At 48.0% G+C, this 23,995-nt stretch overlaps 1 protein-coding gene across 1 annotated transcript in view; it reads right to left on the minus strand.

Moving 5' to 3' along the window:
* PRELP (proline and arginine rich end leucine rich repeat protein) overlaps positions 1–23,995 on the minus strand; it is a 117,746-nt gene that overhangs the window by 68,349 nt on the left and 25,402 nt on the right. The window lies entirely within an intron of this gene.

Below are 23,995 nucleotides of genomic sequence, written 5' to 3' on the forward strand. Positions count from 1 at the left end.
CTACACTTCATTAGAATCTCTCCTCTCGAGGTAATGTACCCCTATCTTTCTACGTGGTGGAAATACCATGCAATGGACGGCTACCGCACATCCCCTCCCAGCTCCATGTCCAGTGACTTCACTTTGGTAGTTCTAACAGGCCCTGGAAATCGGTAAACGCTGCGAGTCAGTGCCCCACCCCCACGCCGCCCAGAGAGCTGGTTGTTAAGCATTCGCCAGCACACCACTGGACTCCAGGGGCCCGCCAGTGATCAGTGACAATGACCACAGCATCAGCCCACCTGGGCAGCCTGCTGTTTCCTCTGCCCTGTGCATACACGCTCCCCTGTGCAGGGAGAGGGCAATACTGCATGTACTTACTCAAAGGGCATCTCGGCCAGATGGTCTCCCTCAGACAGTGGAGCTAAGGAGCTGGCTGAAGAAATATTTTCCTAACTCTGCCTGGCTTCCTTCTGAACGGGAACAAAACTGGTCCTAAGAAATGCAGCCGGTAGGTAAGTAAATAGGGCAGCTGTGATGTGAGTTCCAGCTGAAATAAAGAAAACTTATGAGTCTGGTTTGTATACAAAGAAAGCTTATAGATTCAGCTTTTCCTCCCTTCCTGCCCTCCCGTCTCTCTCCTACAACAGGCCCCAGTGTGTGCCTGCATCCCGCCCCACCTCCCCGGGGATGCAATCAGCACCTGGCTGTTCCTTGGCCCTGGTGCAGGATAAACTGGCTGCTTTCTGGACACTTGTTTCCAATGGTGGAGCCATTTATTTCTGTTTTCATAGCAGACATTGCCTAGTCTCCATGGGACTCCTTCAAGGGCCCGTGTTCAAGGATCTCCTGTTCCGAGTTGGAATAACCCCCCAGCCTTGAGTCCATTTAAAAGGTAGGTCGTTTCACTTGAGGGCCAAGGGCAGAAGAAGAAGATGGGGAACGTCGCAGGTTTAGGAATTCAGCTAGATTGCTGATGCCTCTGAAAATTTGCAATTCTCTTTCCTTCCCCAAAATCTGGTGGTGAATTAATCACACTAAAGATGTGTTACGCACATGTACTTTGTGTCAGCATATGTCAGGGACACTAAAGAAATGGCTCTATTTACTATTTTCTATTTATTCATATGTGTTTAATATCAGATGTGGCATGTATGTGTATGTATGTGCTAGAGTACAGTCCACTGTGAACCCCAGTGCTTGCAGGTATGTGTGTGTGTAGATGGGCGTGTGTGTAGATGGGTGCGTGTGCATCCCATCTTTTAGATGCCTTTGTGTCTGAATGTGTGAGGGATTTTGTATGTGTGTAGCTTTGTGTATTTCTCTGTGCTTTTGTATGCGCAGATATGATTGTGTGTGTGCAGAAGTGGGTCCCATAACTTTTGAAAATCTGGTTGCAATGCTTGGAGAATGTCATCATCTTCTAAAAATAGAGGAACTGAAATATTTTGAAGCAAGGATTTAAACACATACACATATTTCTTTTTTGAGATTTCCCTATGTTATCCGAAGCCTTGTATGTAATGGAAAAACACCAAATATTTCCATTTTTTTTAGCATGATAAAGATTGTTGACTTCATCCAGGGACAGGATGTTTGTTTGTTTGTTTGTTTGTTTTAGGGATAAAGTCTCACTCTGTCATCCAGGCTGGAGTGCAGTGGTGTGATCATAGCTCACTGCAGCCTCAAACTCCTGGGCTCAAGCAATCCTGCTGCCTCAGCCTCCTGAGTAGCTGGGACTATAAGCAGAAACCATTACACTCAGCTAATGTTTTTATTTTTTGTAGAGATAGGTTTCACTATGTTACCCAGGCTGGTCTTGAACTCCTGGCCTCAAGTGATCTTCCCACCTCAGCCTCTCAAGGCACTGGGATTACAGGCAGAAGCCGTCACGCCCAGCCCAGGGACAGGGTTTTATCACTCAGTTTAAGCTAAAAGTAGAGGGAAGGTTGTCAGGAGGAGGAGGAGAGGCCCCCGAAGGGGCAGGTTTGTGTGCCAGCCTAACCTTGCTTCTCTCCAGCTGGTGCCGTCTGCCTTGAAAACGTCCTGGCCTGCTTTCCACTCTTCAGAGGGAGGGAGCTTGTCTCTAGCTGTGGAACCATTTGGCACAAAGGTGAAAGGACAGAGGGGCCACAGCCACCTACCTTTTGAGGACAAGAAGACACAGAGAACTTGAGGTCTTGTAGCAGAATGAGGCTAGAACCAGGAGAGAATATCTCCTTCTTCATGGGCCACGAGAAACGATAAAGGCTTTCTGAAGTGCTTAGGAAGACCCTTCCAGGTGATTCTAACGAGAGGAGACTCCTCGTTCTCTGAGCTGAATTAGAATCAGGGTCACAGAGGTGCATGTAAGCAGCAAGATGGCCTCTGGGAGTCTTCAGGACACAGTGGCCATGTTTACTGGGCATTTATTGTAACGCCATGGATCAAGGGCTTTGTGTGTATCAAGTCATTTAATCTGCACCACAATCGTGTAAGCATGGTTGTTATTCTTATTTCACAGACGAGGAAAACAACACATAAAGAGGTGGGGAAACTTGGCCCATGTCTCTAAATTAAAAACTAGAAATGATTAAGCTTAGAGAGGAAGGCATGTCCAAAGCTGAGGCAGGCCGAAAGCTAGGCCTCTTGTACCAGTTAGCCAACTCGACAATACAAAGGAAAAGTTTCTGAAGGAAATTAAAAGTGCTATTCCAGTGAACACATGAATGATAAGAAAGCAAAACAGGCTTATTACTGATATGGAAAAGGCTTAGTGGTCTGGATAGAAGATCAAATCAACCACAACATTCTCTTGAGGCAAAGCCTAATCCAGAACAAGATCCTAACTCTCTTCAATTCTATGAAGGCTGAGAGAGGTGAGGAAGCTGCAAAAGAAAAATCTGAAGTTGGCAGAGGTCGGTTGATGAGGTTTAAGGAAAGAAGTTGTCTCTATAACATGAAAGTTCAAGGTGAAGCAGCAAGTGCTGGTGTAGAAACTGCAGTTAACCAGAAGATCTGGCCAAGATCATTGATGAAGGTGACTATACTGTACAACAGATTTTCAATGTAGATGAAACAGTCTTTTATTGGAAGAAGATGCCATCTAAGGCTTTCACAGCAAAAGGGGAGAAGTCAATGCCTGGCTTCAAAGCTTCAAAAGATAAGTTGACTCTCTTGTTTAGGCCTAATGCAGCTGATGACTTTAAGTTGACACCAATGGTCATTTATCATTCTAAAAATTTAAGGGCCCTTAAGACTTATGCTAAATCTACTTTGCCTGTGCTCTATAAATGGATCAACAAAGCCTAGATGACAGTATATCTATTTATAGCATGGTTTGCTGACTATTTAAGCACACTATTGAGACCTACTGCTCAGAAAAAAAAAGACTCCTTTTAAAATATTACTGTTTATTGACAATGCATCTAGTCTCCCAAGAGCTCTGGTGGAGATGTACAAGGAGATTAATGTTGTTTTTACGCCTGCTAACACAACATCCATTCTGCAGTCCATGAATAATTTTGACTTTCAAGTCTTAATATTTAAGAAATACATTTCATAAGGCTATAGCTGCCATAGATAGTGATTCCTCTGATGGAACTGGGCAAAGTTAATTGAATACCTTCTGAAAAGGACTCCTAATTCTAGATGCCATTAAGAACATTCGTGATTCATGGGAGAAGGTCAAAATATCAGCATTAAGAGGAGTTTGAAAGAAGTTGATTCCAATCCTCATGGATGACTTTGAGGGGTTCAAGACGTTAGTGGGAGAAGTAACTGCAGATGTGGTAGAAATAGCAAGAGAACTAGAAGTGGAGCCTGAAGATGTTACTGAACTGCTACAATCTTATGATAAACGTAAACGGATGAAGACTTGCTTCTTATAGAAAACAAAGAAAGTGGTTTCTTGAGATAGAATCTTCTCCTGGTAAAGATGCTATGAGCATTATTGAAGCAACAACAAAGGATTTAGAATATTACATAAACTTTGTTGATAAAGTAGGGGCAGGGTTTGAAAAGATTAACTCCAATGTTGAAAGAAATTCTACTATGGATAAAATTCTATCAAACAACATCATGTGCTACAAAGGGACCTTTCGTGCAAAGAAGAGTCAATCAATGTGGCAAATGTCACTGTTTTCTTATTTTCAGAAATTGCCACAGATCCCCCAACCTTCAGCAACCACCGCTCTGATCAGTCAGCAGCCACCAACATCGAGGCCGGACCCTCCACCAGCAAAATGATTACGACTCACTGAAGGCTCAGATGATCATTGGCATTTTTTAAGCAATAAAGTATTTTTAAATTAAGGTATGGACATTGTTTTTCAGACATAATGCTATTGCACACTTACTAGACTGCAATATAAACATAACTCTTATATGCAGTAGGAAACCACAAAGTTCATGTGACTCATTTGATTGTGATACTCGCTTCTGCGGTGGTCTGGAACTGAACCTGCAATATCTACGAGATATGCCCATACTATGCTAATTCCCACCCAGAAAATTCATCTCGCTTCTTCTGTTTCTTCCTGCCTATTTCTTTTAAGGTCATTTACGCATTTCTATGAAGAAAGCATGCCATTTGCATTGGCTTGTATTTGAGGGCAAGTTCTCCTTCACGAAAGGCCCCGAGGAAGTCGAAATGTCGCCAGCGTACCCTAGCAGCAGTCGCAGCTAAGAGCGGAAGTGGGAGACGTCATGGAGCTTACCATGAAGGCCCTTGAACCCTTTCTAGAAACCTTGCGTGCTTCCTCAGTGCCTGCAGCTTGGCAAACACTGTGCCTCTGAAGACCATCTTATTGGAGTTAACAGAACGTGCAGTCACGGCATCAATCAACCCAGTGTTCCCTTCAGGCCTGGGGCTGGCTTGGTTTTGCCTTCTATTTTTCCCAAGGTCAGAAATTACTTTATAGTTCACTTGGTTCAATTTCCCTTTGGATCAGCACTAAGATAGCTTTTTTCACTGAAGATTTTTCTCCCTTGAAATGCACCGAGCTCTCAGCGAAGGCTCCTGGCCTTAGATCACAAATGCCCCCTCCCACCTCCCCCGAGAACTAACCCTGAAGGGTGATGGATTTGCTTAACCTTTGTGAGTACAGACATGAAACACAGCTGCCTCTCGTCAGCTAACATTTGAAACGGTTGGTGTTGTTTCTCTCTGGAGGCTGGTATTTCTTGAAGTTCTCTGACCTTCCTCCACTAAAGCGGCAGAAAATAGGAGGAAACACAGGAGCAGAAAAGGGGTCAAAGCAGAGAGGGTTTGAAGAGGGGAAGTCAGGAGCCCTGGCTCGCAGGAGACCCGGGGGCATCGGTGGAGGGGCTGCTGGGCTGCTCTGTCCTTCCTCAGCATCTAGCTCGGCTTCCCCAGATTGTCCCCCATTTCCTGCTTCCCCTTCCCCTCCCCCACTCTGGGCTGGCCTAGACTTCGCTTCTGCCCCTACCCTAGGGTTCCTGAGTCTCCTGCTTTTTCCTGGACCCCTGGACAAGAAAGGACCTTCCTCCTGAGGCCCAAGACCTCGCTGTCCTGTCCCTCCTTGAACCTTAACCAAGGTCTCTCAGCCTGGGCCCCTGCAGGTCCCACCCGTACTCCTTGTATTGGTTGAGATAACACTAACTGCTGTAGCGAATAAACCTAAAAATATGTATGGCTCAGAGATGATAGGAATTTATTCCTTGCTCATGTGAAGCCCCAAATGGGTCTTCTTGACTGGCAAGCGGCTCTCCTCTGACCCGTGGTGGGCATTGAGGCCCCTTCTATCCTATTGCTCCACCCCGTTTCGCCCCCGACCTTTATGCGCCAGGCCTGGAAGTGGCGCTCAGCTTCTCCTCATGCCATCAGCTAGAACCCAGTCCCACGGCCACAGGGGGTCACAAGGGGGGCTTGGAAAGGCAGGGTAGCTGTGCCCCCAGGAAAAAGAAGAACCCGTCTCTGCCCACCCCTGCACCGCTCTCCCTTTCCTGTTTTGCCTGCGGTATCTTCCCCCGTGTTCAGGCTGGTTTTTGACTCTGCGGTGAAGCTCAGCGGCTACACTCGTTTTTCTAGACTGGGATGGCTGCTAGGAGTTACCTCCATATCGGTTCCAAAATGTGGTCCTGGCTCCCGCAGACACTCCACCAAGAAGCATCCAAGGCCTCCCTGGGTCTTGAGTGCCAAGATGACTGGTGCAGAGTGGCTGTGGTGGCCACAGTACCATTTTTCTGGCCATCTTGCTCTGCAGCATTTTGGGGAGGTTATTTCCCTAGCAGCAGGGTCGTCACAATGGCTGGTGTCACCAGCCCAGAGGCCCACCGCTTTTATATCCCCTCCTTCCAAACACCCCCAGGATGTTGCCCACCCCCATTTCACAACTGTAACGCCTCTAGGCCCAGCCCCTACGTCCTTGGTTCACCTCAGCAATTTGTAGAGCACAGCTGTCTTGAATAAGGTTAATCAGGGGGAAGGAGCAGAATAAGGCCTTGGAAGACAGCCCTATGACCTAGGCCACGTGGAGCAGTGGCTTGGGCAGGATGGAGCAGCAGTGCCGTAGGAAGGGGCCTGCTGGCTGCACTGGGAGAATTATGAAACCATGGTCGAGGCTGAGGGCAGAGAGGTCAGCCAGAAGCCCGGAGCCAGAAGGTGGTGCAGATCTGATCAAAGTGACAGAGAAATCTGGCTCAGAGGCCCCTTCTCTGCACCTTGCCGTCCCTCAGTCCCACTGTGGCTGGAGCACTGGAAGCCGAGAGCTGGGATCAGAGCACATCTGTGAGCTGGTGCCTACTCACCCCCCTGTGGAGATCGTCATCATTTGCATCGACTCTTTCTCCATTACACCAAATTGCCCACATCCCTTCCTGATGGCAAACAAAATGCAAATACATTCAAATCTCTTCCCCAGGTGTGCTTCTCTACGGTAACAAAGTCCCAGGATTAATCTAGCCATGAGGGGCAGGAGAGATAGGGCAAGACCTTCAAGTCCCTAAGCCTGAAAGGGAAACAAATGGCCTAGACAAAGTTGCAGTCTTTGGTGTTCAGCAGAAACACCTGGAGAGATTATTTGTCAGCTATTAATATATTCCCTTCTCTTCATTGACACCTGAAAAGGTCCCTTGAACACCCTTCAAGTCTCCCTGGGAAGCCTTAGGTATCTTTCCACCCTAACAGAGCCTATCATGACTTCTTGATCTTTTGCAATTGCAGGTGTTCACCTATTTCTCTGGTTCCTTGAGAGCAGGGACTCCGCAGTCCTTTTTATCATTTTAGTTCCCAAGCTTGGCACATAAAGACACTTAATCAGTGTTGTATGTGCCAGACACCACTAGGCCCCGTGGATCTATGAGGACGTATGCACACAGTTCCTGCTCACAGAGAATGCACAATCTCGTCAAGAGAAGCAGATGTGCTCTCAAGAACAGTTAGACCTGGAGGCCTTGCTGGTCTGCCACGTCACTGTGGGTCAGCCACTGCCCTGCTTCCTCTTTGCTTCCTGGTTCAAAAGGTTTACAAAGCCTTTGGGAGTATCCCCTACAATTCTGTTATCTCTTGTCTGTTTCCACATAGAGATGTCTTTCAATAGGTCCTATGTACTCGTGGTTGGCGGGGTGGGGGGCAAAGGAGAGGGAGCTGTAGAGGCCACGTCCTGCATGCTCTGGGGTAGAATGGTGGTGTCACAGCAAGGAGGACAGGAAAATTGACAGAGGCCCTGGGACCCTGGGGGAAGAAATAAGAGGCTTTCTCGGAGAACCAGCCTGGGAAGATGAAATGTTCCTAGGGGCTGATTTGTATGTCTTAGGCACCAGTCCAAGGCTGCTTTCTATAGTCTTGCTATTTGAGGGGGGTGGGAGGGTGGAAGAGGCTGCCTCCCTCATGCTCCTTCTCCCTACCCAGCTCTGCTCAGAGCCCGGAAGCCCTAAGACCGGATCATCAACCCCAGCCAGCTGCCCAAGATTTGTTTAGGCCTTGCATCCTAATTGGCTCCACTCTGCAGCTCCAGGAACCTAATTGTGAGCCCAACACGACCTCTTCTGTCCTCAGATAGGAATGTGCACAGACTTGTAGCAGAAACCTGGGATTGCACAGGGGACAGTAGGTTGGAGGGCAATCTTGGGTGTTAAGCTTTGCCTGAGTCGATGCACGGTCATCTTCTGAAGGATGAGATGAAGCAACAAAGTCAGGAGGCCCAGCCAGGGCCACCGAGGTCAAGGAGGCAGAGGCATCCCATGAATTTCCCCAGTGGAAAATCAGGTGTCAGGACACGGGGTGGAAAAGTTAATGGATCTCCCAGATGCTGGCTATTTGCTTTTTCTTCAGACACTTCCCAAATGACTTGTCCAGGCCTGGCCAGTCCCTCAGCAGAGCCTGGATGGATGAGGTTAGGGTGGAGAGGTCAGCATTGCCAACAGGCCCCCAGGGCCCCCAGGAACCCAATCTGTCTTCTTTGCAGAATGAGTCAGTCCAGGCTGCCCCAGCAGGTGGCCTTGCCTGGTTGCCATTCCAGCAGGGGCACGGCACGGTCCTTGTCCTGTGCAGGAGGGATTGAAGGTGCTTGAGCCCAGTGCTCTGGGGCTGCACACCACATCCGCTGGCTGTGCACGCACCTCTGACTTCAGGCCCCAGTTCTGCCTTGTTCATGTTCCTCATCCCATGAGGACCTAGACCTCGCCACCAGCCTCATAGTGAGGGCTCTGTCTGCTGCACCCCTGTCTCTGGGAGCTGTGTCATATCCTGCCCCTCCTGCTCGTGCCCAGGGATAGCAACTCCAATTAAACACCCATGGTAGCCATTCTTAATCGGTCACATCACCCTTTCCAACTTTTTCTCCTGTAGCCAGACTTGAAATCCTCTTGACAGAGAACTCCAGACAGCCACCACCAGTACATTAGACCTAGTGTGGGAGCTGAAATGTATTTGCCCTCTCTGCTTTTTCTATTTCCTCCTCAGGACCCAGAGTCCTGCCAGCAGCCAAGGTCCCTGAAGGGACTAGACTACCACAATTGCCAAACACCTCCACCTGTGACCCTACATCTCATGCTGTGCTCCACCTGCAGGGAAAACCTGGCCATTTTACTTCGGGACACCCAACTCTAAGGGCTCCTGAACCATCATCTGCTGTATCTCCCCCACCCCCACTGTATTCTGCCCGCCAGGCTGGACCCCTCCTAGCCCCTGCAGCTGGGTCCTCCAGCAAGGGCTGCTCCTATCCCAGGAGCAGATCCCAGCTCTTCCCTTCCTGCCCTGTCCCAATTCACCAGGCTGTGCCCAAATATGGCAAGAAGCTCAAAAATACTAATTAGGATTTCAATTCCTTTACCTCCCTCCTAATCTCAGAGGGAGATTTGCATTATTCTGCCCCTTTTAGGAAGAGGGGAATTTTGAGGAGCAAAGAAGATACAGGACTCTTATCTAGCTCTTTTAATCCAAATGGGAAAATATCCTTTGATCAGGCTGAGCTAAGTCCCAGACTGTAGCCAGAACCACCAGCTACATCTGATTTCTCACCCACTAAAAAAGCAAAGCTCATAATCTCCGTTTACCTTAGAGACAGTCTCAGCTTTCACTCAGCAACAAACTCTCATTTCACACTTCGCTCATGCTGCTTGCTGCCAAGTACAGAGACGCCCATATATATGACCTTGTCCTTGCCCTAAAGGGGCCCAAAGCCCACGTCCTGAGTACATCCCGAGTGTGTCTCGGGGACATACGGACTTGATGCATATCTGGGGCACTGGTTTCTTAAACTTCGTGTTTCAGAATCACCTGCAACCTTGTTAAAATACAGATTCCTGGGCCCTGCCTTATTTGAACTAAGAATCCCCTGGATGAGGGCCTGGGAATCTGTATTTTTAACTTCCTGGACTAGTGGTCCTTAAAGTGTAGTCCCAAGAGCAGCAGTAGCAGCAGCAACCCCTGAGAGCTTATTAGAAATGCAGTTCTCCCTCTCTTCCCTGGACTCACTCAGTTAGAGACTCTGGAGGTGGGGCCCAGCAATCTGTTTTAACAACCTTTCTGGTGATTGTGACACACACTCGAGGCTGAGAACCTCTGCCCTGGGTGGTTCTGGGTAGAGCCAAGCTTGGGAGTCATTGACCCAGGGACCCTGTGGAATTCTGATTGCAGCTCTGGCCCCTTGGGCCCACCCAGTGCAGCCCAAGTGGTGGGGAGCAAACACTGGGACATCTTCAGTCCTCTCTAGGCGACTGGCCTGTTGAAAGGAAAATGCTGGAATAGACAACTCCTCCAAGGCTGTTGATATACCTGGCAGCAGTTTCTGCTGACCGCTAGACAGCCAGCCAGGCAAACCCCCTTCTGAAAGGTTCTATTCAAAGCTGCCGGATGAGCAAACACCACTGCTTTTTTTCCCCTTCCCCTGCACCTGGAGCTGTGACCAGAACTGTTCGCAGCTGTGGCTGTGGACCTAGGAAAGGGTCAGGGCAATCCTCACCTGCTGGGGAGCCGGGCCCCTGGGAAGGAGCTGGGTAGAGGGTTCGGAAGAGAGAATGTCTACTGGATACAGGCCAATTCCTCCGAGTGGAAAAACCAATCCTCTTCTGCATCCTTAGCACGGTGCTTGCATTTAGAAGGTGTCTGGACTGTGGGTTGTGCCGAATGCTCACCAGATGGAGTCTCTGTGGGGGTCTCTCAGTCTGAGGGAGACAGGTGGGCAGGCTGACCACCCGCAATCTAACAGCAATATTAAAACCGGATGGGAACCTACTCATAGGCCAGTCGGGGTGAGGGCATTGTAGGGTCGGAGCTGTGCACCTCGACAGTTACAGACAAAGCAGAGATCTGAATCTGTCCTGTCCTTCAAGGCCCACATTGCATGACCAAAGTGGGCTTTGTGCTGAACTGGCCACTGCCCAGAGGGAATTACATAGCTGCACACCCTGTCTCGGAGGTCTAGCAGTCTTAATCATTTCCACAAGGCAGTAGAAGCCCTGGCTTCTCGTTTCAACTACAGTTTATTTATTCAATCTCCTAACCTCTGATTCACTCGGGGACTAGGAATCAACCCTCTGGTATTTTATGAAATTCAAGGCTTTGACTGTGTTGAATTTGAATCCCAGAGGGGGTCAACACACACTTCATCACCACTCCTGCTCTAGAAAACCACTCTTACTAGCCGTGCAGTTGGGCAAACTTCACGCCCTTTCCCGGCTCGGTCTCCTTATCTGTAAAATAGGAATGATGCCGTCAACTTCACAACACCCTTACATCACATTACAGTCATCTAACAGACTCTAATTTCTTACCCACTTTCTCCGTTAGAGTGAGCAGCCAGTGCCCAAGGCCACAAAATGGTAGAAGCAGGGTCTGAGTCTCAATTTTCTGTCTCGCCACCCAGAATGCCATCATAGTAAGTTGACTTGTGTCCTCCAGAAAGACATGTTGAAGTCCTAGTCCCCTGTGAATGTGATCTTATTGGAAAGAGGTTGTTTACAGATGTAACACAGTTAAGATGAAGTCATATGGAACTGGGGCGGGCCCTAAATCCAATGACTGATGTCTTTATAAGAGAAAGGAGGGGCAGATTTGGATCCAGAGGCACACAAGAAGGCTATGTAAAGCAAGAGGCAGAGACTGGAGGGATGTCGCTACAAGCCAAGCAACACCAAGAACTGCTGGGGGCCAACCGACACCAAGTTCCCATCGGTGGCCTTCACCCTCCCACTGATCTCCACCTTCATCTGGTTCTCCATAAAATAAAATAAAATAAAATAAAATAATATTTCACATGTGGACCATGCTTATAGTTTACAGGACACCAGTAATAGCCACATTTTTACTCAATTCTCACAACCACCCTGAGAGTTTTAAGTTTTTTTTTTTTGACCCCATTTTATAGATGTGGAAACTGAGGACCAGAGAGATTAAAGTGATTATTCTATGATCTCATGACAAGTAAGTGGAAGAGCCAAGACTGAACCCAGATATTCTGGCCCTTAAGCCAGGATTTTTTTTCCCTAAATTTTTTTTATTGTGAAGTATAATAACATACACATATAAGAATGCCCCAAACACAAATGTATAGCTCAAAGAAAGCAGCATCACCCCCATAACCACCATCTAGGTCAAGGAATGGAAGATTTCCTGCCTCCTAGGTGCCCCCTGCCAATCACTCTCCCTTCTCCCCACCCCTCCAAGGTGACTGCTATCCTATGCCAGGCTAGTGCCTGTCACTGGACCACACATCCCATTCTGACTGCTCTGTCATTAAGAATCAATGGAGGCAGCAATGAAAAGACATCTGCCTGTCTGTGTGCTGGGGGAACCCCTTCGCCTCCTTCCCCTAAGCTCAGGATTTCCCTGGAGCTATGCCTCTCTAGGGCTCTTCTCCATCTCCAGCAAAACAAAACAAAACACATAGCTCCCAACTGGTCTTGACATTTTCAGAACCATAAAAGCTGGGAGTGTCTGTCACTTTTTTGAAGCAGTCAGACCTTAAACTTTTAACCAGAAGGGAGGGGAAAGGAGAGGGCAGAAGGACAGACCCAAGGGCTGGCATAGTGGGCGGGTTAAAGAAACAAAGCAATAATTATCAAGTCCCCCAGGACAGCCTGTCTACCACTTCTCCCTCCCTCCCTCCCACGGAGATGTCTCTGCTATACTGGCAGGAGTCAGCAAGATCCTCAGGAGTTTAGCCGAAGCTTGCCCAGAGGCAGGGATAAACCACATGGCTTCTTGTCACTCCTTGTCTGAGTTTGTGGCCTCTCTCTGCTCCAGGAGTCTGTACTCTTGCTTCTGGTATCAGAGAATGGGGCAGGAACGGATGAGACTAAGAGAAAGGGGGCCAGTGAGAAGGCTCCAGCCAGGAATTTGAACTGTTATTCCCTTGCCTGACTCCTGGGAAGCCACTTAGTGCCTCTGGGCTGCAGATTCTGCCCTCTGAAGCAAGGGCAACAGGTCACGTCCCTGTGGGGTGGTGGTGCGTTAACACTGATGCAGACATGAGACGCTCACTGGGGACCCAGATGAGAAGTGACAAGCAGAAGAATCCTTCTGCAGTGGACGAGCCTCCAGGTCACACACGCCCCTGGGCTGCCCCAGGGTGAGACTCAATGAAGCTACTTCTGAAGATGGGCCCAGCAGGCAGGAAAGTGGGGGCTCTAGAGGGAGGATAGCTATTCAGGGGAAGTGACAGCTTAGCCAGCTGTCAGCTCCAATCAGTGCCACTCTGTCTGCCACCAGGTCTGCTGTGGCCAAGGCATTGGAAAAAGGCAAGACCGTTGGAGGGCTGGGTGAAAGGGCTCTCTCTGCTCAGTGGTCCTGTCTCTTCCTTGGGCCAGGGTGGGTGAGGTCTCTGAGCCCATGGGGAAATTCATACTACTGGGGTTGTTTTCTGGGGAAAAAACTATGGCCTGAGTTCCAAGAAGATTGGCTTTATGAACTAGGAATTGGAAGCCTTGCATTTCGTTCAGATTCTGTTGCTTAGAGCATGCTTGAGCAAGTCACTTCCACATTCTGATCCTCAGTTTCTGCATCAGACAATAACAATTTTTTATTTATTAAGCACATATTATGTGCTTGGTAATGAGCTGGATGCTTAATATATATTCTCTCTAATAGCTTCCCTGTTTACCTCAAAGGGATACTGTGGGGATCAAATAAAAAATATCTTTGCTCAAAAAGATAATATAGAATTACCAGTGACCTAGCACTTCCACACCTAGACACATACCCCAAAGAATTAAAAACAGGGACTCAAATACTTGTTCACACATGCTCATAGCAACTCTATTCACAATAGCCAAAAGGTGGAAACAACCCAATGTCCATCAGCAGATGACTGGATAAACAAACTGTAGTATATACAGACAGTGGAATATTACTCAGCCATAAAAAGGAATGAAGTACTGATACATGCTACGACTTGGATGAACCCTGAAGGCATTAGGCTACGTGACAGAAGCCAGACACAGAATCACACATTGTAGGATTTCTTTTATATGACACGTTCAGAGTAGGCAAATCCATGGACACAGAATAGATTAGTGGTTGCCAGGGAATGGGGGGGAGGGGGATGAGGAGTGATTGCTTAATGAGTGTGGGGTGTTTAGGTGACAAAAAACTTGGAACTAGAGAGGTGAGGTGGCTGCCCAGCATCATGAATGCACTGAATGCCGCTGAATTGTACATTTTAAAAAGGCTAATTGCATGTTGTGTGAATTTCACCTCCATAAAACACATAAAATCCGTCTCTATGGAAGTCTTTGCACCGTGTAAGGTCACTGGTGTGCACGAGCACCAGCTAACCTGCTCCTCTAAAATGAGAAGGGGTCAGGGCCACTTGCCTTTAACTGTCCTCTGACAGCATATTGCAGCCACGCTCTACTACATATGGTTGAATTCAGCCTCCTGGGTCAGTGCTGTTTGCAACTGCACAAGCGGAGTTATCCGTGCATTCTCTGACGCACCCACAGGCTGCGGTGCTCGCAGGCACACAGATCCCACATGCAGCCCCCTCTGCAGTAAGCAAATGTGCCTGAGAGCCCCTAATATGCCCATCTCAGGTGGTAGGGAATTATCAGCAAATATGGACAGTTGCTACTAGCACTGAGCCTCTTCATACACAGTAGTGCTTCAGCAGGGTTCAGACAAAGGCGAGACAGGCTCCTGAGACAATAGCAAGCAGCAGGCCGGTGGGGAGTGGGAGGCTGTGGGGGGCAGTGGCCATAGTCCTAAAGGAAAGCAGTACCTTTTAAGGCTTGGAGATCAGCCAGGGAGGAGGTGCCAGGGAGGAGGTGCCAGGGGAGTATGGTACACTATTATTTAGCTAAAAGCAAATCCTGCAGGCTGATCTCCACACCCTTAAAAGGTACTTCTTTCCTTTAGGAGGGTCCCTGGAGAAGCAGGGGCCAGGAGGGGAGCCAGAACCTGGTAGGGATGGGTGTGCACCATGGGGAAGAAGGAGCAGCTGAGCTACTGCTGCTCTGGACAGTGTGGGATTAGTGCGCGGGCCTCCTCCACCGATTGCACTGGATTTTTACTTTACATAAAGATCCCAGCAGAGCTGAGCAGACAGGGCAGTGTGGAGCTGGTCCTGAGCTCACCAGGTAAAGGCAACTTTCTTCAACTGCTGAGGAGGAGGGTCATCAGCTCTCCTGCATCCATTCCCCCGCCCCCATCCTTGAGGACACAGGGGTCTCGCAGGCTTCTGCACCAACCTCTGGATCAGCTGCCTTGCTGCCCCTGAGGACACAGGTCCTAATGACCCCAACCGAGTGGAATCAGGTGACCTCTGGGAATGGCAAATCTTAAAGTGGTAGTGAGCTCATGCCACTGGGCTCCTTCGCCCTGGGTTGGCACTGTGGTTACCACACCAGCTGCTGAGCTGTCAGGGGCCTGCCAGCAGCACTCCCCGTTCCCTGCACCTGGTGGCCAAGCCCACTCAGCTCCCGGATGCGCAGGCCGTGGGTAATGGCTCCTTAGTGCTTCCTTGCATTTCCTCCAGGCCTGGGAGGCACTGAGCTCCATGTGAAGCTGCTGGCAGCCAAAGACTGTGCCTAACTCAATGGCTGCCATGTGGTTGGCCCTCCGTCACGGCACAGACAAGAGTCTGAGTGAGGTTCTGGAAGAAGGGAGAGGGAGCTGGTACAAGCCAGTCAAAGTGCTTGTACCCATCGCCCTCCCCTATGTGCAAAAACACACACTCACTCACCTCTGTAAGGGCAAGCACTGCTTGACGACAGAGGGTGAATAACGCAGAAGGGAGGAGAGCGTTTGTCAGAAGGTGGTCCTCTGTGGCTGGCGTGGCATCCAGCTTAAGGCAGCAGGGGCAGGAAAGAGAAGGCCGGGAGGGAGGGAGAGAACGCAAACAGGAAAGAAAACAAGAAAGAATAGCAACAAAATCTGACTTTTCCTTTACCAACAAACAGCTGATGCTCTCTGATCTTCCCTTCTGCTATGTTAAATTAGAAGGTCTCACACAGCAGAGGAGAGGACACTATTTAAAGCATCAACTTTGAGCCTAAACCCCAGTCACTTCTTCCACTACTTAAAATGCTGCTGCTGATGACATCCTCGCACATCCCTGAGCCTCCAGGGGCTCCTGGTCCCGGTTTGCAGACACAGTTCTCCAAGAACAACATGACTAGGCAAGAACGTCTCCTAGCTACTAACCTTTCAATTCTTCATTTCCTTCCGAAGAATCGGTGACACTAGCTCCTCTCCTTCAACAAACCTACAGTAGCCAGCTGAAGACCAAGGCCTTTCTGACTTAGAGGTCTTCCTCCTGTGCCCCAAACCCCCCGCCCTCCTCCCCTCCTTCCCTCCTTGTCATGCCTGCAGCTCTCTTCCCTCCTGTTGAGGCAAGACGTTGTGTCTGGCAGCTGTCAACTCAATGCAATTTATCAAACCTTTACTGAATGTCTACAACGTCCTAGGCAAGGGTGCAGAGTTAGGAGAGCTAGTCCTTCAGTAATGTCAGTATAGACCAGGGACAAAGTCAAAGAAGAATCAGGCAAGAATATAGAAAAGGAAAGACAAAAAGGATAAAAGGAAAACCCCCTCTCCTCTGTACCTTCAGGGTTGGTTTTCATGGAAACGTGGTTCTGGAGGATGAGAGGACAGGGGAAGGCAGGCCTGTTGCAGGACGTTGGGTGAATCCTGCTATGACAGGCTCCAAGATGAAGCCAGACCCCAGCATGGAGACCCTAGGAGCAGGTCTTTTGGAGTTGGGGCTTTCTGGGAGAGCTCTTTTCCAACTAACATTCCCAGGCAGGCACAGCTGACTCCTTTGGACAAGTGTGGGCTACAATGCAGGTCTCGGGGAGAATGCTGAGCTCCTCTGGGGCTGCCCTTTTCCACTCTCAGAGGTGGAACAAGAGCAGCAGGAGAGCCCTGGGTGGGGAAGGGCTGGGAGTGCCTGCGAGAAGCCCAGGAAAATCTCTCAGGATATTTCCCTGAGAGGGATCATGGGCTCGTCAATGACAATAATGACCGATGGTGGCCTTGAGAAGGCAATGTAGTCAAGAGAACCCTGACCTTGGTCCCAGTTTACTCCATCCATCCTTTCATTCATTCATTCATTCATTCGTTCATACTGTATGCCAGATGCTGGGCTTGTGTTTAGATCTCAGTCCACCTCTTTGAGCTTTGTTTACCTTGTGTTAATAGACATAATTGTAGCTGTGTTTCAGGGTTTGGGGAAGATTAAATGAAATGATGTATGTAGAGGACCTATCCTAGAGCCTTAAAAAATATTAATTCCCTTTTGCTTCCTTCTTCTAGGTCTCCAGAAAGAAGGTATCTCCTTCTAATCCTAGACCCCACACCCCAGTTATCCCCTCGATCCAGAACACATTTGCTCCTGGAAGATGCTGTTTTGTTGAAGTTGACAAAATGGGGAGCTGGAGAAAGAGGGGGCAATGGATTAGGAGAGTGGGGCAGGTCCAGAGGAAATGTAGCGGGCCAGACAGAAATGCCTTGGGGGGGTGAAGTTTGAGAACTTCTTGTGAGGCTGGCTGCTTGGCAGGGAGGTGGGGGAGAAAGAAAATTCTCCCACAGGGTGTGTTTCTTAAAGTGGTTGGAGATCTAAGAAGTGGGAGGTGGGAGAGGGAGTGAATCTTTCTGTATCTTGATTGAAGATCAAAACAATTTCTATTCTTGCAAATTCCCTTAGAAATACAGCCTCATGAGGATGGGGAAAGGAGTTTGTTTCTTCACAAAGCTTACCAAGCAGCCTGGCTGAGAGCCATTTGGCAGTTTTCCCAGCAGGAAATTCGTGGAAGAAGCAACAGTGCCCCCCAAGATGCTGCAGCAGCAGACATAGGGAGATGGGTCTGTAGGTTCCTGCCCAAGGTACTCCTACAGCCCAGGTGCATCCCTGAGATGCAGACGGGCGCTCTCCCAGCTCTCCCTCCGGTGACTAAGGAGCTGACCAGCCAAAGTGAGAGGCCTAAAACTGCTGCTCAAGTTGGGATGGCTGGGGGTTCACAAAGCGTCCAGAGAAGCATCATGTGTTTAGAGCACCATTTTTATGCAAGGAGCTTTTGTGTATGTGTGCATGGCGTGGTGGGGGAGGAAATTCTATTGAAATAAACATGAATATTTTGTAAAATAAAATGCAAATTTCATGTGATTTTTTTAACATCAAATGTGAGATTTCACCTTGAGTGAGATGCCTTGGACTATGCCTCTTGATCACCTGGAGGTACATGATCATTCTTCTCTCTCTCCTGGTTATTTTGTAAAGAAGTTTGAACAGCCCCTCAGTTTGGAGCTAGATGTTTAAGGATTATTTTAGAGGTCGTCTTGTCCACCCCTCACCTCCAGAGAGCACTCGCAAACTTGGCTACACACTAAAATCATCAATCAATCAATCAAACGGATGCCAGGCCCCATCTGCAGAGATTCTGCTTCATTGATCTGGAGTGGGGCTGGGCTTGGGTGTTTTCCAGAGCTGCCCCACTGGTTCTGATGTGCAGCCAGGGAACAGACGTCCCCGGCTAATGGAACAGACGTGAAGCCTAGACACTTTGGACTTACTAAATCTCCAGTTCTGGTTTTTCCTACCACTGTCAGGTATGTAACCTATTTTCTTTCTAAGCTGCCACCACCCACATTCCTAATAAAATCATCTTCCCTCCGATCTTCCCATAAGTTAGGACACAGGGTCCTCTTTCCTACCCCACTAACTAGTGTTTGGCCTCTCACCCAAAGTGGACATTTTCTGAGCATCTACTAGGTGCCAGATGCTATGTTAGATACTTACAACTGTTTTAGACCCACCCAGTGAGACAGGTGTTAGTCACTCTACACCTCAGGAGTCTGAGGACCAAAGACATTAAGCAAATGCTCTAGGTTTCTGGGACCCAAATCCATTCTGTCTGATGCGAAATCCAGTCCCTTTCCCAGACAACCATGACATGTGACCTTTCCTAAATAGCCCCTTCTTTTTTTTTAAGGAGTTTTCCTTCTTTATTTATTTATTTATTTTTTTTTAATTTTTTAACTGTTGCTTTACTACAGGGACCACACAAAGGGAAGCAGACAATAAAAGGAGCTAGAGTTCCAGAATTCTCACATATTCCTAGGAGTCATTATTCTTGGTCTTCATTTTTTCTTTTTACTTTTTAGACACCAACTCAAACCAGATCTTGGTCTTCATTGAACTCTAATGGAACTAGAATCCAAGTTCTTAGACCACTGGATGGGCCCATGGGACATGCCATTGGTTCTGGCCTTGAGGAATCATCCCCACCCACACCCAGGCTGAGGGAACACAGAACAGTGCTACTGCTCAGGGAGTATTCTTGGTCTACTCTTCCCCCGCCACTCCGAACTTTATTCTTAAACTGCTGTCTGAGGACCCAGAGCATTTCCTCTTCTGGGCTGCTCTGTACTCGGCTCTTAGATCCTGACCTTTTCCATGACCCCCTGGGTCAGCAAGATACTTTCCTATCCATCTCCCAGGGATATGTTTCCATGGCTGTAGGGAGTTCTGCACTGACCCTGCAGTCACCTCTCTTGCCCTTCTGGGGGTTGTGGTTGATGATTCCAGCTGCCTTTGGCTAGCTTCTCTCTGATTGGCTTAAGTTATACGAGTAGATTTACTACCCTTTAGTGAAATCCAACTTCTTCGCCTTTCATTTATTCAACTAAGGGTTAGAAAGGGCCTAACATAGGCCAAGAACTTGGCCAAGCATTGTGCTAACTGACAGAGGCACAATGACATTGCACCCTTCCTCAGGGAACTTGCAGTCCCCTACAGTGACTGACAGCAGCTGCTGGAGGGCTACCACACAGCAGCTGCTTACTAGGAGCCCATGGCCTATCTCATTGTGTCCTCCCAACAGCTCAGGAGGTCAGAGTTATTGTCCCCAATTTATGAATGAGGTTGCTGAGTCTCACTGATGCTTAAGCAATTAGCCTAAAGTCACAGAGATAGTAAGTGGTAGAGCTGGAATTTGAACATGTATCTGTGTTCCAAATCCATGTTTTTTCTTTTACACTGGAGGTTCTATATTCTATATTCTGAGGGACACCAGTGGTTCTGAGTTGCTTTGCAGAACAAAGGTGAACATCATGTACTAAGTCACTGAATGACCAAACCCTCCAGGCTTCAGGTTTTAGGTTATGCCTCTGCCTCCTTCCTTATTCAGGAATCTCTCCCTGAACAGACGCCCATCCAGACTCAAATGCACTCATACCTTCTAGAAGGTGGTCTTCTGAAATCCATCATGTCATTGTTATGTTAACAATCCAAGCATGCAGTAAAAATAAGAGATGCTATCCATTAAAAGACAAAGGTTGTTTTCTGTCTTAAACAGCTTATTAAAAAGAAATTCTGAAGCCCTCAACACATGTCCTGGAACTTGAGGTCCTTCTCCAAAGCAGTTGAAAGAAAACATGTCTTTTCTCCTGCTCCAACATCTTCATGGCTCTCATCCTTCTGGAAAGAGGAGACTGTCCATGGCGAGGACTTCTAATGACACTTCAGTGCCAAAGGAATAGGAAAAAACATCTCTCTTGGAAACTTTGGGAGACCATTGTTGGGTGCCAGTGTCGCCAAGACTTTCCATCAAAACATCAGACTAGTAAAAACTTCCTCTCTGACATCAAGAGTTTTCAGGATGGGCCCACAGTGGGCCTGGATCGTATCACCATGATCATCTTTCTACTGGCCTCTTTATAGCCAACTCAAGAATTCTGTTTGGGTGAGTTTTCCATCTTAACCCCACCTCTCCATCCCTGGGTTATCTGGGATCAGAGGCAGTGTCATAAAAACAGGGTTTGTGGAGTCCTGTGGGGGATGAAGAGGAAGGAGTTGGTAGCCACAGGAACGTCCTTGTGTCTTTGCTGGTGGAAACTTGAGTCAGAAGGCACTTGGTTTCTCCCAGACAGGGTGGGTCCAACGTCAGAGGCAATCGGCTTTGTCTAGTGATTGTGGCTTAACCTGTATTTTTCTGGGTAGGGAGGAAATAGCAGTGGCCTGAACCCCTGGAAAGTCTAATTGGCCTGAAGGTCTAAAGGTTTTCCTGGCCTGGTGGGTGGTGGTTATTCCACCCAGCATTGAGTTCTAAAGACAGACAGGCTCTGTGGTGAGCCAAAAATACAATTCATTTCATAACCCTTTACTGATTACCTCCTAAGTGCCAGGCATTGTATGCCTAGCTGGGGAGAGGGTTATAGAAATGAAATGCATAGCCTTTTTCTTTAGTTTATTTGCAGTCTAGTGACTGGGTAGTGCTGGCGTGAAACCTCCCAGAAGGCTCTGGGTGTCCCAAATGGGCCTCCTTCACATGTGGGCCCCCTCAGCAATCTGGTGCACATCAGTATCTGATATTTGGCTTGCTATACTGAGGCCAAGCTCTGAGGGCCCAGATCCAGGAACCGGCAAACAGAGCAGCTGGAGTCACAGTGGAGGCTAAAACCTCCCCAAGAGGCTAGAAAAACCAACTTTTGAACAGTGGATGGTTCCCTTGGAACTCTGCCTCCTGACCTGGTCCCAATCATTCCCTTCTTCCCTCCTTCTTCCCAGGCCTCCTTTGAAACAGGACAGATGACTAGAGACCTGGTATGCATCTCACTGCTTTAGAAATGGCCAAAAAACCACATGCAGATGCTGCCTTTTTTGGTGGAGCCGGTTGGAAAGAATCCCAGTCAATATTTGGTCCCCAGACTCTGCTAGCTTTCATTGTTAGTCAATGCAGTATTGGTCAACATGCTGGAATTTAAAAAAGAAAGAAACGTCTACGTCCAATGGACAAATTTGCCTAGGCTATCTAGGCCCATCTAAGAAGTGTCCTCCATTGAAATGTGACTGCTTTCCGGATTCAAAAATAGTTAGAAAGTTATCTGTGCATCATTCATCACCATTTGTCACAGAGAGACCATTCTGCTTCACTCATGGGATCAGAGTCTGCTGCATATACATCTACTTTATTATCAGCAGGCATTATATTGAAGCCTTCTTTGTGTCCCCAAGACTTAGGACAATGCCTGCCACATAGCAGATGCTCATATTTATTAAGCTGAAATGAACTATGTGTGGGTCAAGAAGAGAAACCCTGTATCCCAGGCCCCTCCCATCTCTATACTCCCCAGATTCAAGCAGATTGGGCCACCATCATTCATCAAGTTTCATCTCAGTTGAGTCCAGCCCTGACAGCCAGTCGTCACCCCCTCTGCTGATCTTCTGGTCTACAGTTATAGGAAAGTGTGTGGGCTTTCATGTCTTGTGGACCAAGGTTCAAATCCTTGGTTTACTACTTACCAGCTAGTTACTTTACATCACTGAGCCCCCATTTTCAAGGCAAAATGCCTACTATGGTCATTAAATGAGATAACAGAAGTAAACCACCTAATGTATAGTAGGTGTTCAGCAAAGGCTTATTTATTATGTTTCACCTTTTTGAAATCTCTTCTTAAATCCTGAGAAGAGAGGGTCCCTGGCAAGGACCTTTCTGGCAGCTTATGCATTAAGTCAACACCTTAAATTGTGTGGAGCAACCAAGGGCTCCAAACAAGGGCAATAGCCAACACTTCTAAATTCTTCAAATTCAAATCATCTGAGGATTTCTCAATTGGCATTTTTCTTAAAAATAAAGGTGTTTCAGCTGGGCGTGGTGGCTCACGCCTGAAATCCTAGCATTCTGGGAGGCAGGAGGATCACGTGAGGTCAGGAGCTTGAGACCAACCTGAGCAAGAGTGAGACCCCGTCTCTACCAAAAATAGAAAAAAAAATCAGCTGGACAAGTAAAAATAGAAAAAATTAGCCGGGCATGGTAGCATATGCCTGTAGTCCCAGCTACTCGGGAGGCTGAGGCGGGAGGATTGCTTGAGCCCAGGAGTTTGAGGTTGCTGTGAGCTAGGCTGACGCCATGGCACTGTAGCCCAGGTGACAGAGCAAGACTGTGTCTCAAAAATAAGTAAATAAATATAGGTGTTTCTTCGATGTTGACATGAGCCAATTAACATGCTTGAGGAGAGAACATTTAGGACACATGAGTTCATCTAAGCTACTGAGATTCTATGTGATCCAAATTATAATAGCTCTCACATGTTTTCTTCTGGCCCCTAAATTCCAAATTCAGATTCATATATCCAGCTGCCTGTATGCATCTCCACTGGAATGTCTAACAGGCATCTGTAACTTAGCACACCCAAAGCATAAATTGGTTTTCCATCCAATTCTGTTCCACCCCATTTTTGCCATGTTAGGAAAGAGTATCACCACCCACCCAGTTGCTCAAACTAAATTTCTAGGAGTTATCCTTGACTCTCCCTAACTCCTTATACCTGATCCACTTGCAAGACTTGTCAGTTCTCCATCTAAAATATATGGTCCCCTCTTACACTGCACCAGTCCAGTCTGCCATTCTCTCTCCTCGAGGCTGGGCTAGAACCTCCCTTTCTCCACATAGCAGTCCCTCCTATGTGCCTTATAAAATGCAAGTCCAATCCCGTGGCTTCCCCTGCTTAAAACATGTTGTTTTCTAAACAATTTAGAATAAAAACCAAACCCTCTGCATGCATAGCCTAAAACTTCCTTTGTGGTCCAGCTCCCGCCCACTCCTCTGACCTCGTCTTCCCCCCGGCTCAGCAGCTCTACGGCTCTACAATGGGTACGACAGTCATAATCTCTCAGTAGTGAGCGTCAGCTATGTGTCAGGTCAGGGGGCTCACACACATTACCTTACATAGTCCTGGCTACAACGCAACAAGGTGTTACTAACCCTGAAATTGTTGTGGGGATTATGTGAAAGTGTACGATGCTTGTGCATAATAAGCGATCAACCAGTGTTAGATTCCCTGCCTTTCCATTTGTTTCAAGGGGTGGAAGGGAGGTGCATGTAGCCCAGAATAGTCTGCTAGGGACAGACCTGGAACCAGAGCCAGCTGTCTCGCATGCTCCCTTATCCACTGGTCTAATGACCCCTGCTGTAGAGGGAGCTTGAGCCAAGAAGGGTAAGGACTAGCTCTCTGGGGGACACTTCGGTTGAAGAAAGAGTTAAGAAGCCTCTTACCAAATCCTGGCCCTCCCCATCCCTGCATCTGCTTTTGTGGGTTTAATGAGAAATCCAGGCACTCCACAAGAGACCGTAGAAA

Source organism: Eulemur rufifrons, chromosome 27 (genome assembly GCF_041146395.1).
Source record: "Eulemur rufifrons isolate Redbay chromosome 27, OSU_ERuf_1, whole genome shotgun sequence".
NCBI lineage: Eukaryota > Metazoa > Chordata > Mammalia > Primates > Lemuridae > Eulemur > Eulemur rufifrons.